We start from the raw sequence: 15055 nt of genomic DNA, 5'->3' as shown, positions 1-15055 counted from the left end.
CATTCTCGATTATGTGTTGATCCGCCCATTCGCCAAAAGGGTAATGAATTGTTAATGCGTAAATAGATTTGTGCAGAAATAGATTTGTGCGTACAATGTAAGATTTATTATGGGCTTGATGCAATAAAATATCCACACATTGAAATAGGTTTCTATATATAACATGAGTTCTATACATACTTAATTCTACATATGCATTTGTTCTTCAAATAACCTTTACACATGCAAAACCAATTTCACATAGGTACTTTCGTGCTTAGTAGCGCTTTACAAATACTCATTTACAAGTGACTACTGTAACTTTTATGATTTACAATATAAGGTTTAATATGGGTTTTACACAAGAAAAACCTCTCCACAATAAAACAAGTTTCTATATTCTGTAGGACTTATTTAAAGACTTATTTTCTTTAAGTAAACAAATTGTATATGTCTATAACAAAATTGCTTACAAAGACTGGTTTACAATTGACTACTGCAAAATGAAATATGGAGTTTTTTCACAATGCTTCGAAAAAATAGATCACATAGTTCAATGTATTATTATTATTATTATTATTTATTATTATTAGCATCATATGTTGTTGTGAAAATATTTTACTCTAGGCATATTCCTTTGCATAATGAAAACTCTCATCCTAATCTCGACAGAATGAAAACTTCATACAATGAAACACTGATGTGTGCAATTCTCGCTTTTGTACGTGCATTCATAAATAAAGACAATTGGAACAGAGTAGTCATGCTTTATGGCCGAGTAGCCTTCAATAGTTATCAACATAGTTACAACAAGTGTAATTATATTAAGATTCAAATGCTCGTCACAACAAATGCAATAGATACAAGTTCACATGTAAAACATTATCTAATAATTATTGATATCACTGGTAAAAAGTTCTAGTATTAGAAAATATAAACAGAAATCCATTTTAACTATTATTCATTGCAGAACATTAGCTAATATATAAAATATGAAAGAAAATACTGGAAAACTAGTGTTCAATTATTATTTTCTGTACAATATTCGAGAACCCAGTCCATCCAACATCTCATGTCAAAAGTTGTCTCAAAATTGTTTACATAGTTAGTAAACATACTAAGAGATAGAAAAAGTAGTGATCAAAATTAAAATAAGTTATGATTACAGAGCCATGGTCCAGAAAATAGCTTATGTTGCATAAAGAATTTATGAAAATGTTAATACTTCAATCACAAAGCTAAATGCATTTGTCCCAATGAGAATTGCAATTGCAATCTCACCAACTATAATCTCCAAAAGTCATCTGCAATAGGTAACAAGGAATTGCATTCAGGAATTAGACTATTGCATCTTACTACACACATAAGATTTAAATATTAAAATTCTTTGACGACAACAACAAGTGTTTCAATGCACTAAAACACTTACAATATGCAAAAGCAGAGACTGATATTGTTCATCCCAAAACCTTCTCACACAATCAAGCTTCCTGAAACAAATTCCTTCACTTTAGCTTCAATTGATTCTTCCATCAGAGTAACAATAATGTCATGCTTAACACATTAATTGAATATCTCCTCCAAAATTTATTTTGTTTCTTCTTGCAATTACAAAATTGAGCCAAAGTACTCTTTGTCGACACTAACAAAGGTAATTAGTCATATTCTAATTTCATCAGCACTAAAATTAGTTATATCATCAAACTATGTTTGTTGTGATTGTTTCGGCTTCTACAAATCATCCATCAGCTTTCTCTTTCAAAATTAACATAGATTCATATGTAATACATAGACCATTTAAATCCTAAACAATCACTACTGCCTTGAGATACACATCTGCTCTTGTATTTTCTATGTCTCCACACTCAGAGATAATGTCCCCCAATGTTCTAATTCTCCAAGACCATGCATCCTTGATCTGCCTCCTCCGATCAACATCAAACAACCCTTCTTTATCTTTTCCTAATTTGAACAATTAATCAATCTTCTGACTAAAAGTTAATAGGTCATTGTCTATGAATTGCCTATCTCCCTCCAACTCACTTTTGACCAATTTTACGAAAGACCTAGTTCTCTTCTTTAAACGTTGTAGATCAAAAACAACTTGCCATGTTGATTTAATAATCCGTAATCTTTCAAATATACTACTAATGATATATGATTTCATTTCACTTAGAACATTACCAGGTTTCTAAAATATATTAGATCTACTAAGACTGGAAATTTCCAATGGTGGTTTGCGCATTGCCAATGGAGTCTTTAGCAAGGGACTTGGAATTAGGGTATCTTCTAGCTCTTTTATTTTTTCCTTCAACTTCATATTTTATGTCTGTCATCGACCAACAGAATTCACATGCACTTCACTACCAACATGATGCAATTTCATCAGCCCTGGCATTCCAACCAAGACAGATCAACATTTAATTATGCCCAATCAAACACCTTTTCGTTGGAAATCTATATTGTTTCAATCTTCAATCTCTTACCTCCCCTATCATAATTTTCATCTTGAAATGTGACAAAATGGTCATCGAAAGTAATGTCCTCTTCAAAAATTTCTTCACTTATTCTCTAATTTTGTTGAAAACAAGTACTAACCCAATCAGGTTGTACAATGGCATCAACTTTCATGTCCACCACTTCATTAATGCTCTCCATTTTAGGCACACTCTTTGATCAAAATGATTCAATCGTTTGTGCTCTTTCGGGAGTTACTCTACAACAAGGCTCTTCATCATCCCTGCTACCTTATAGCCTATCGAAAACAACTTTTTCACTTCTAGTAGTTATTTTCTATCTTTTGCTAGAATATGAAGTCCCACTAGTGCTACGTGTGCAAGTTTGAGATTTCGCCATAGGGTTTGCGCCTCTTTTCTTAAATATTTCTCCTATCTTGGTGATCTCTTTTTCAACAATATGTTCATCATCTACTATCATGTTTTGATGTTTTGTTGATACACTGGGACTTTCCTCGCTCTTCTCTTTACCTCTCGTAAACAAGTTCCCATACCTCATAGGCTCAAATTGTTCCTTGAAAATTTTTCCTCTATCAAAACCTTTAATAGCTCCATATTCACTTAATTTGAAATTAACATCCAAACACTTTGGAAAAATGATAGCGTGAGATGTATTCTTCACAGTCACTTTTCCAATAGTAAGCGAAAAAGAAATAAATTGTCTTTTCTTTTTTGTTCAAATATAGATATCCAAGGATGATATTTCCTATAGTCTTCAACAAGAAAATAGTTATCTTCAACAAACATTGGTAAAAGAAATGACCTATCTTCAAAACCATAAATTCATATGACTGTATTGCTTTCTCTTTCCTCATATTTGCCTTTACCAAATAGGAAATTTTTAGTCTCTGTAGATATCCAAGAAGGATCCTATCTAGTTACCATGCAATACACTTTTGTCACAAACACATCCTAAATTAAACAAAACTTTAAAGAGGCTTTGTGATTCCACAATATATGATACCATAACTACATTAATTCCTCGCGAAACTTGAATATAGGATTACAGGGTAAACCGTAAAACACATGCCTTGACATGAGAAGTGTTATCAGATATTCCATCATAAAGAATCCATTTTTCTTCGGTAATCCATGTAATTGAACAACTAATTCATTCAAAATGACATAAGCCCAATGAAACATACAATTATTTTTGTATGTCTCATAAAACACATATAAAATGCATTTTGGAACATGTGAGGTACTTTCTATCCCTACTAGACGGGAAAAAAGCCAAATGTTACATAAATGAATTCCCGTACAATGTCAATTACGTGCACTTCTAGCTCCACGAAACTATCTACAACGGACAACTCTAAACACTTGTTCACTTACAGTAACTTGAATAACAATCTAAATGCATTGGGGTTTAGAGAAACCTTTATCGCTCCTAGATTAATTTCCCTCTTTTTGAAATCAAAATTAGTTGTTCAAAGATAAACAATTTCTCTAAAATCAATGGCCTCTGGAACACACCCAGCATTCACTAATCCAATACTCCAATCTTGTTAACTATTTTCTCTTCCGTTGACATATTCACATATCTGTCATAAGTTCTCAACTATTCAAAGCTATCATCGATCTTAGCAAGTGAGTTAACCGTATCGCTACAAATAGCCTCTTTCCCTCACCCACTACACATTTTTCATTTGCGGCAAAAAAAATACTTTTTCAATGAATAACATATTCAAATCTCATTTCACTTTACAATTCTCCGTTTTCTTCACAAACACTAGTTGTTACTATTAATTGTGTGAAAATTGTTACACACGACACTCTGAATAAGTAACAATTAAACATACAAAAGACAACGTATACGAATAGTAATAGGAAAAAAATTTGAAATTCCAAAAGAAACTTATGCATTTACATTGCACTTTGCTTCCACTTCAAGATCATTGATATCTGTGTCATAAGAGATAAAAACTTATAATATACAATAATAGATGCTATATATCGAACCGATAAATTCAACCACACAGCTAAAAATCACCGCAATAAGAATTTTTTTAGTATTTTTTAGTAAAAAATTGACAGCTCAAGTGTTTGAATTAGTTTTTGTAATATTGGAAATAGATTCAATATCATCAAAAACACCATTGGCAAATTCGCTGATACAACCAAAATTGACTGCAAACTATTTTTTTTTAATTTGGCATTTTTTTAAAATCCTACTTACAACTGTTAAGGTTCAGGATATTTGGTGCCCCAAAGATTCTTGATGGTTCTGAATCCGTTTCCACGGTAAAAAATGATTCAAACACTATCAAGATTGTATTTTTTCAAATTATTTTCACTGGATTTTGTCAAGAATTTCACTGTCTGGGTGAAATTGTGGCCTTCATACAGAATGCCATCAATAATAGTTACAAATAGTAAAGTGAACAAGGATATTCACAAATAAATATTATGCCAACATGTATTCAACTAATTTCTACGATGAATTGACTTGACAGTTGGCCCCACTACTTTATAAAATTGAACCAAATTTGATTTAAAAATAACACAACATAACTATTTCTCAACAAATTTGACACGTCGTTACGATGCAGTGAAAACCTTATTCCACACAGAAAAATTTAATTTTTAAACTCTGTGATTTTTGGTGATGCAAAAATAATTTTATTACTAAAAGTTAACAATTGTAACTTCAAGTTATTTTCAGTCAAATTTAGAGACTCAAAAAACTATCAATAATAGCCACAAATAGTAAATTTACCTTCTATGGTGAATCAACTTAACATTTGGTTCCCCACTAGTTTGTAAAACTGAACCAAATATGATTTATGAATGAATTGACACACTCATTTCTTGAAAAATTCGGCAAGCAGTCACAAAATAAATTTAATTTAAACTATTTAATTTTTGCAGACGTGAAAATAATTTAATTACCGAAAACATAAACTTTAATTCACAATAAAACAAGAACAACTCTAAAAAGCAATTTGTAAACTAGAAATAACGAATATTTTCTTGATTAAATATTTTTTACTATTATGTAATATTAGTTTAAGTCTCCTTTTAATGCATCTCAACAAGTATTTCTTTGTGATAAAACGTATGTGTGGAGAAAAATGGGAAACATTCATACCTTGTGTGTATCAACATACATGACAAATTGAGTGTTTTCTGTTAATAAGAGAACATACATAAGAAGGATTAAAAATAAATAAAAAAATCAATGACTTCGAATAAACTACAAAAGTCAAGGAATGAAAACTAACAATATGACATATACTTTCAACATAACACAAATGCATATACTATTACTGGCTTCAAAACTACTACACACAACATGCTGAATATTTAGCAATCGAATACACCAAATCTAATCAAAATCCATTGACATAATATCATCTTTATATGTGTCATAAAAAAATATAAATGTACCCTACAAAACAAATTCAAACTAATTGTAATCATGATAATCAACTAAGAAACTGCCAAATGCGAACATGAAACCGATAAAGGTGAATTAGTTTAAAAGCTTGCAGTATTGTAGAGAAAACCAAAGCTAAGCACAATATATTGATTTAATAAAAGAATTATACGTGTCATAAGAAACATAAATTTACCGTACAAAACAATTTCAAACTAACAACAATCAAGATAATAAGCTAAGAATCTACCAAATGTAAACATGAAATCGACAAAGGTGAATCGGTTTAGAAGCTTGCAATATTGTACAACTTATGTATTTCTGCACTACTGCTATCGTCCACAATGTAACAAAAATTCCATTGGGACACTATTGAAGATGCAAGCTCATCTTTGAAGATAATAATTTATGTAAGGCAACAGAAGCTTGGATAATACTCTGAGCTCTTAAATGCAATTTGTAAAGGGAAAATGCTACACGATCCATTGTTTTTTCTATCACTACAAATAGCGTATTTCCCTCACTATACTAGCTATTTGAAATGTTTGTAGTCTTGTTTCACTAGAAATCAACACCTGCCACTATTTTGTGTCTGAAACACGCTACAAAGATCAAGTTGCCATCCAGATTTTTCATCTTCCTCATGTTTTTCCTCTAATTAATATAAAATAGGGCTACATGTAAATACAAGTCATCTTAGCATTCAATTCACTATCTCTACACTTGCTCAGGCATTCAGAAAACCACATAGGCACCAAAACGTCAAATCTAGAAACATGGTTTTCATATACTTTCAACCTAACACAAATTCATATGTACGGAACCGCAGAGAAAATCCATGTGTGCGCAAAAATCTCTCATGCACAACCACCTCCGCATAGCTTCATTTGGACAACTACTTCGAGACTCAACAACGCCCTTCCATTAGTCATTGACATTTGAAAATGATATTAATAAATGTGGGTCCAAAATATTATGGGCAAGAAGCATTCATTACAAAATAAATGTTGGACAAAGCATTTTTTTATCTACACATGGTATCTCCTAACAACACAGTGAATTGTGTAGAAAAATCTCTCAATCTTTCATTGTATGCACTTCCGCACTCTACACAATCTACTAATATCAAAACACATTACAAATAAAATATCCCTCTACACCTCCCTCATTCCACATAAATTTTGCACATGGATTTATTCTCTGCATAACATCCGCACATGAACAACCACCTCTTCGCAACTACTTTTGCACTCAATAATGCCCTCATTCATTGACATTTGAAACTAATATTAATTAATGATCATACATTGTGAAATACATCCCTAAATAAGAATTAAAAATCAGATTTGTATATTTATTATTTTAATAAAATTTTGCATAACATCCACACACGCACAACCTACTATGCACAACACCATCTGCACAACTACTTACACACTCAATAACTCCCTTCGATCAGTCATTGATATTCGAAACTCCACACATGCTACCTCCGAACAACCAGCTTCGCATAACCACCTTCACATAGTTCCTTTCGCACAACTACTTCCATAGTTGCGAAAAACATTCCTAAATATTAATTAAAAAAGAGACTTGTATATTTATTATTTTAACAAACCTCACACAATGCCTTCCACAAATTTGTTTTACCGCACAACAATTTTCATTCACATGGATTGAAAGCACATTTTATTTAGCACCCTGTTCTATGCAAAAAATCGTCAATTCTCCCACACATACTCCTTAATAATATCAATTAAAAATTTGTTCAGCCCCCCTCCCCCGTGGGACCAATCCAAAAAACCTGCAACCACATCAATTCTCACATCATTGACCAAATCACTAACATAATAGTGCCCCGGAACCACATGTCACACAGATTGAAAACATGATACTAGCTTTTATAGTCCAATGATTAGGATAATTGTTAAAAAAATGATACTAGCTCCCTCTTCACCCCCGTTAGTGTCAGGGCACCCTCCTCTATGGAAACGACCTCAGTTCTCCCACACTTACTCTGTCCTCCACACAGTAAAGTTCCACACAATGAAACTGTACCAATTGCCTCATCATTCATCAGTCTCACAACACTCACTATGCAAAGGACCGTAGTTCTCTTGCACATAGTTCATCCTCCACACAAGGAAACATTCAACATTTGTTCAGCCCCCCGAGGGGCAATGCAAACAACCTGCAACCACATCAATTCTCACATCATTAAGCAAAGCACTAACATAACAGTGGCAGTGTCCAGAGCACTCACCAACACAATAACCACTCACAAAATTATTTTAATTTTAAAATGAATTGTTAGGCATTAGAAAAAATGAAAATAAAACACCCTCCACCATGGGAATTATGTGCCATCAAACTTCCATAGCCAATTCGAAATTATAAATAATATTTATTGAAATTTTAGTTTTTTTTTTTGAATTTATGCAAAAATATAAATATTAATACTATAGACATAATTTTTACATTACAAAACAAAATCATTTTATTTATCACTTAACAAACATATCTAAATACTTTCATTAATACATTCAACTTGATGAAATCATATATATTTTTTAGGTTTTTCTTGTACAAATATATTTTAATTACATTTATTTTATTTATTTATTTCTTGTAATTATATTTAATTCTATATCTTTTATTATATTATTATATTTCTCTTTTTAAAATAATTTCAAATTATAAATAAATATACATTTAATTTAAAATAATATACAGAAAATTAATATAAATTTTTTATTTTATTTATGTATATTAATTTTAAAAAGTAAAATTAATATTATAAAAATAATATATTTTTCCATATAATAAAATTATAACATAAATAAAAAAATAAAAAATCAAATAACCATTTAAATCCTCTCCATCACAATCAAGCTTTCTATTGTGGATCCATAATTACACCTCTTCATAATTACATGATCAGACAAATAGTTACATCTCAGCTGCATTTGTACCATCACAACACCCAAGCTTTATGCTTTGCATCCACAATTACACCTCTTCTCCATAATTACACTACTTGATGGATAGTTACAAATCGTCCTCCCTTCTACCATCTTCACCATGGTCTCTGATCTCTGATGTTTATTTTGATATTCACATATCTTGTTCTTATGATGAACCACATTAAGTAGTTTAAAATGGGTAGACCCAAAAAGTATAAATGTGATTTAGTGGAAGTATTCTCATGAGTAATACACATTATGTGTCGTGTAGTGGGGGCGATCTGTTGTCTTGGGTTAGAAGCTTAGGCTATGACATGTTTTTCTATAATATAATTATCTATCTTGATTCCTAAAATTCAATTTACACATCATGTCAAGCTAGTGTAGGTTGTGTGGTGGGGATGGTCTATTTTCTTCCTCCTCATTGGGGTTAGAAGCTCAGGCTATTATCTATCTGGATTCCTGAGATTCAATTTACACATCATGTCGAGCTAGTGTAGGTCGTGTGGTGGGGATGGTCTATTGTCTTCCTTCTCATTGGGGTTACAAGCTTAGACTATGACATATTTATCTGTAATGTCATTATCTATCTTGATTCCTCAAAATAACATGTAGATATTATTTGTGAGTTATCTATCTTGATTCCTTAGATTCCTCAAAATAACATATAAATGTTATTTGTGTACATAGCTAATACTAAATCAATACAATAAACCACATTAAAAAAAAACAAAATAAAAACATGTTATTTGGATACTTAGCTAATACCAAATCAGTATAGTGAACCATATAAAATGAAAATAACTATATAATCATGAATCTATTCGTTAACGAGCGAAGGAATTATTGCACCACCTCAATAAAATAAAATAACTCTGCTCATTGCCGAGACTTTGGGGTTTCAGCTAATTGCACATTGTTTCATCCTTCCAATGATCAACGAAGGATTTGACTTTATATTTTTTATTAACAAATACATATTTTTTATTATTAAATCAATTGAATTAAAATTGATACATGAGACTTATAAATCATATGCTTTTTATATTAAAATTTCATAGTGCAAACAAACTCCTCTTCTACATCTTAGAATTTGACAATTTGAAAGCAATTGAATCTCACGAGTAATCACCTGTCCGTCTTCTCTACTGCAGAATTTCACAATTTATAAGAAGTCTGATCTCCGGAGGAATCACCTGTAAATTACGACAACCCTTGAGATTCAAATGCTTGAGATCTTTGAGTTTTGCAATTTTAGATGGCAAGGACTCCAAATGATGACATCCTTTGGATCCAGAAATTTGAGATTTATGAGAGACTGGCAAGGATTCCAAATGATGACATCCGTTGGATCCAAAAATTTGAGATTTTTGAGATCTCTCATTTCGCATGGCAATGATTTTAATCTTTTACATTCTCTAAGATGTAAAAACTAAAGATTTGAAAGATTGCCAATGCCTGAATGCACATATTCAATTTGAGTATAGTTTAAACCAAGAAATTCAAGTTGTTTCTTGCCCCATTGATTTTGGCAATAATTTTAGCACCACGTAACATAAACATAACACCCTTAGAGAGACGAGGTTAAGCAAAAGAGCTTTCGGAATCTCTTTTAATTCATTGTGGGTTAGAACTAGGATGACCAATCTTGGACATCTCAATTCCTTGTTTGGTAGAGACGTAATATTGCAACTAAAAAGGAAGATCCTCCTGCAATTATTGCGAGTCTTGATGTCAGGGAAAAGGGTGTCGATGTTGGGGCAATGCTGACCTTCCATGGATACAAAATTCTCCTCTCTCTCTTTGCCACATAAATTGCCTGGTCGCGTGCAACATCGTGAACTCCAAATGTAAATCCCCAATAAAACTAGAATAAGGAATGATCTGCAAGTAACTTTACGTAGCTATAAGCAGTATCCATTTAGGTTTCCACATCTTTTCTCTTTACTATACCTTCTGCAATCCATATGTGTGATATAATGTGCTCCTGAGTGTAGCAAATCCAACCTCCCAAACCAGAAAATGGGTGATTTGCAAGAATTTAACAACCTCCCAAAACCAGAAAATGGGCGATTTACAAGAATTTAATATCTCAAAGCAGAAAATCGGGTCATTTGCAATAATTTAACTTCCAAAACCCAGGCGAATCGAGCCAAATGAGTTTTTCATGGTTTAGCCGCCGTTTTTTTTGGGGGCTAAAATGAAAAAAAAATATTATATTTTAAATAAAAGTTGAGCTAACTATATCAAATGGGTGTTTTATAAAAATTTCGCCCCTCTAAAATAAAAAACTCCTTAAATTTCACCCTTGGACTAAAATTTATTAGTATTATTTAGTATTTTTTGAGAAATTTACTAGTATTTCATTACTCAGTGCTTTCTATGTTTACATTTAGTTTAGTATTTTATGGCTATTTTAGAATTCAACATAATGTCAATGTCATTGTCATATGATGAATTTACTTTTTATCGTTTTTTAAAATTTGATGTGCATTGCATAATTTCAATTGTCAAATGATGAATTTATTAATTTAATTTAGATGTACCTTTCGTCATGCTATATGATGAATTTAGAAGGAACATTGCATAATGTCAAATGATGGATTCAATTTAGTAATTTACTTTTCGATTTGCAATGCAGAAATGTCAAATGATAATAGTATAATATGTAATGATGATCATATTTAGTCTTTATATGTGTATTTCATGGTTATTAAGATTTTCTATTTGGTTATTCACATATTTTTGGGATTTTATTTCTTTATTTTTATATATTAAAATTTTAATAATTTATAATTTTTATGACTATGACGTCCCCCCGTTTCCCTAAAAAATCCCTAGAATTTGGGGTTGCTTATATATGCCCCCCTTGTGCGTATCCTCGCTCCCACATTTCCTCTTCCCGAAAACTTGGTGGAACATTGCAAATATATGTCAAAAGTAATTATAATTGTTTGCTTTTAGATTTAATTTAAAAAATGTTATAAAATAAAATATGTATAAATTATTTTGATTGTGAATGAGTTACGATTTTTGGATAAGTCATGGTATTTATCCATGGTATTATAGCAAAGCATGTTTACAACTTATTAATATATGTGGTAAAGTGGTCATCAAAATACATTAAACAATACATTAAATACTTCTTATATGTTAGTTTTGTTGGTCTGACCCAATGGGGATTTGAACATTATATATTGGGGTTTACATTACTTTATACATTGCACATGGCTAATTAAACTATCCCCTATAGGCATTAAATACGCCATAGTAATAATTTTGTTTTTGAAGTTTAACTATGCAAATTTAAATTTTTACCCTTATATAAGTTTATTATTAATCTTCTTATATATTAATTGTGGATATTAATATTTTTATAATAATTTTCAATAAAATCTAATAATAATGTTCACATCATCGCTACATCAATATTATAATTTATTTGTTTATTTATTTATTCCATGGTAACTTTCTATTATTTATAAAAAGTTACATATGTAGATGCACATAGCGCATTCCCAAGTTGCACCACTCAAAAAGTTGGTGCCCATAAAATCAAAGCCAAAAAAACTTAAAAAAAAAAATTGGGGCTAATAAAAAATTCTTAGTCACCCTTTTCTCCCTTTCTTCTTTTCTACATTTTGCCATCCTCCTTGAACATGAGTGGTTGTTACAATAATTAGTTGGTTCTCTTCTGTCTGCATCGGGTGTTCTTATCTGAGTCTGAACTCCCAGATGTATAAGGATGCTTGAATCTTGTTATCTCCTTCTCCTTCAGCATTTCTTGGCCCGAGTGACCTTTTGCTCTTGGATTTTGTGAAGCTGATCCTCTTGTTCCTTGCTGAATCAATTCCTTTTTCACTAAAGATGTATGTGGATTTGGGATTTCCTTAGCGACAGGGGGTCCCAAGTCCTCCTCTTCCTCTTCTTCATTGGGTTGTGGTGTTGGGAAATGCCATCCCTTTGCCTTTTTGATAGGTTTAGTTTTCCTCTTAGGGTCTTTCTTTGCCAAAGGACATGTGGTTTGTAGATGTCCAATTTGAAGACATAGACGACATCTAAATGGAGTGTTCTCAAAATCTAAAGACTGGGTCTAGCTCTTGTTGTCATGTGTCAAAAAGATACGATCAGGTAGTCCTTTACTAAGGTCTACCTCTAGACATATCCTAGAAAAATGATAAATTGATTCTTCAGTTATTTGTGAATCCATCTTGATATATCTCCCCAACATGTTGTTGATTCCTTCCAGTAATTTTGGGTGCCGGAAATAAAGGGGTAAGTTATCAATCTTGCCCATACCAATATTTTGGAGACTGTCATTGTATTAGCATCAAAATTTGGGAACCATGGGGTGATAAATATTCTCATGTTTCCCCAGAACCAAGGACCCTCATGTAAAACTTGATCTCTGATCCCTAATGATCCAAATTTTACCATAAAGAAATCCTTTTAGCATAAGTGAATCTCACAATTTACCGTCCAGTTCGTAAAGATCCACTGGAAAAGATCGACGGGTTTTGGCAAAAAAGCTTTGAACCTGAAAACGATTGCTTGGTATTGATATGTTGTACAAATATTATTGATCTCTGCAAGATCTACTGTCATTTCCAGAATATCATTCATCTGCTCTATAATATAGGGCCTAGGAATATGGAATTCTCTTTGTCCTAACTAATTAGTTAAGAATATTAACTTATTAACAACCAACCTAGATCCATCTTAACTTCAGATCTATCAAGCACTGAGAGAGATCAAATACATTTTCAACCAAAAAGAGGTTTGTACCTCACAGAGATTTGATCCCTCTCGGTGTTTGGTAGATTCAGAGTTAAGATGGATCTAGGTTGGTATAGACTCTTTTAACCCTATGTAATGGTTTAGATGAGATAATGCAATATACTTACAAGTTGTAACAATTTTTTAGCTTATCTCTCCCTATCAAGAAAGTATTGATAACTCCTGAGATTATTCTAGACATTCATGAGTCTTTGGATAGTTCATGCTCGAGACTTTCCAAATGACCACACCAGGTTTTATGTTTGACTCAACCTTGTACATTTCACATGTAACCAAAACAAACTTAATGATATTTAATTTCTTGAGGCCTCATTGAACTTTAACATAAGATAATATAACAATTAAACTAATCATTGAGGCTCCCAAACTTATCCTTATGTAACAATTTTTTAGTTTATCTCACCCTATGAAGAAAACATTGATAACTCTCAAGATTATTGTAGACATGCATGAGTTTTTGATATTTCATACTAAAGATGTTCCAAATGCACACAATTTTTTTTTTTTTTAATGTTTGACTTAACTTTGTACATTTCACATGTAACCCCAAAAAACTTAATGAGATTCAATTTCTTAAAGCCTTATTGAACTTTAGTTTAAGATAATCTAACAATTAAACTAACCATTGAGGCTACCAAAATTTCCCTAGAATAAGTACAACCCAAAGCTCACAACCTTATCGAATCACTAAAGTGATAAAGATATCAAAGATATAAATAAAATGAATAGGAAAATAATCCCACTTGTGAGAACAGATGAATTTTGTTTTCAATAAATAAAAGCATATCTTCTTATATTTATTAAAGGGGAGAAGGAAAGATGGTATCTACTTCTTTGTTTTAATTTATTGTTAATATTGGTAAAATATATCTAAATCATAATATAATTAACATAAATATTAATTACACTAATATCTTTTATTTTCTTAATGATCATTTTGAAAAAAAAAACATTAAATTTACTTTTGTAAATTCAATCTCATCATTTTCTATATGTTTAGTGAAATCATTTTTTTATTTAAATTGTCTTTAAAAAAGACAATCTCAAAAAGAAAATAAATCACACAAATAATTAATAAAATCATTTTATAAACCAATATATTCAATTCTCTCATATTTTACTTATAACACCCTCTCACGGCTATAGGCTTTAAGTTTTTAACTTGATTCATGAGGATTTGACAATTACAATTATTTTAAGATTATTACTTTAATATATAATAAATTATGTATGATTAATAATATTTAAAATTAACATAAAAATGATATCCATAAAATAAAATAATATAATATTAAGAAATTATTAAAATACTCATTTAATTTATTGGCATCAAACACAATGTTAATTTGAATATTATTTTACATAATAAAACTTTATTAATAAAAATTATGATCATAGCCTCTTTAAATTAAAATTTCATT

The sequence above is a fragment of the Pinus tabuliformis genome, chromosome 9, assembly GCF_031772625.1.
Source record: "Pinus tabuliformis cultivar Carrire ecotype Pingquan chromosome 9, CPIR1, whole genome shotgun sequence".
In the NCBI taxonomy this organism is placed as follows: domain Eukaryota; kingdom Viridiplantae; phylum Streptophyta; class Pinopsida; order Pinales; family Pinaceae; genus Pinus; species Pinus tabuliformis.
Note: the sequence above shows the minus strand (reverse complement) of the source record.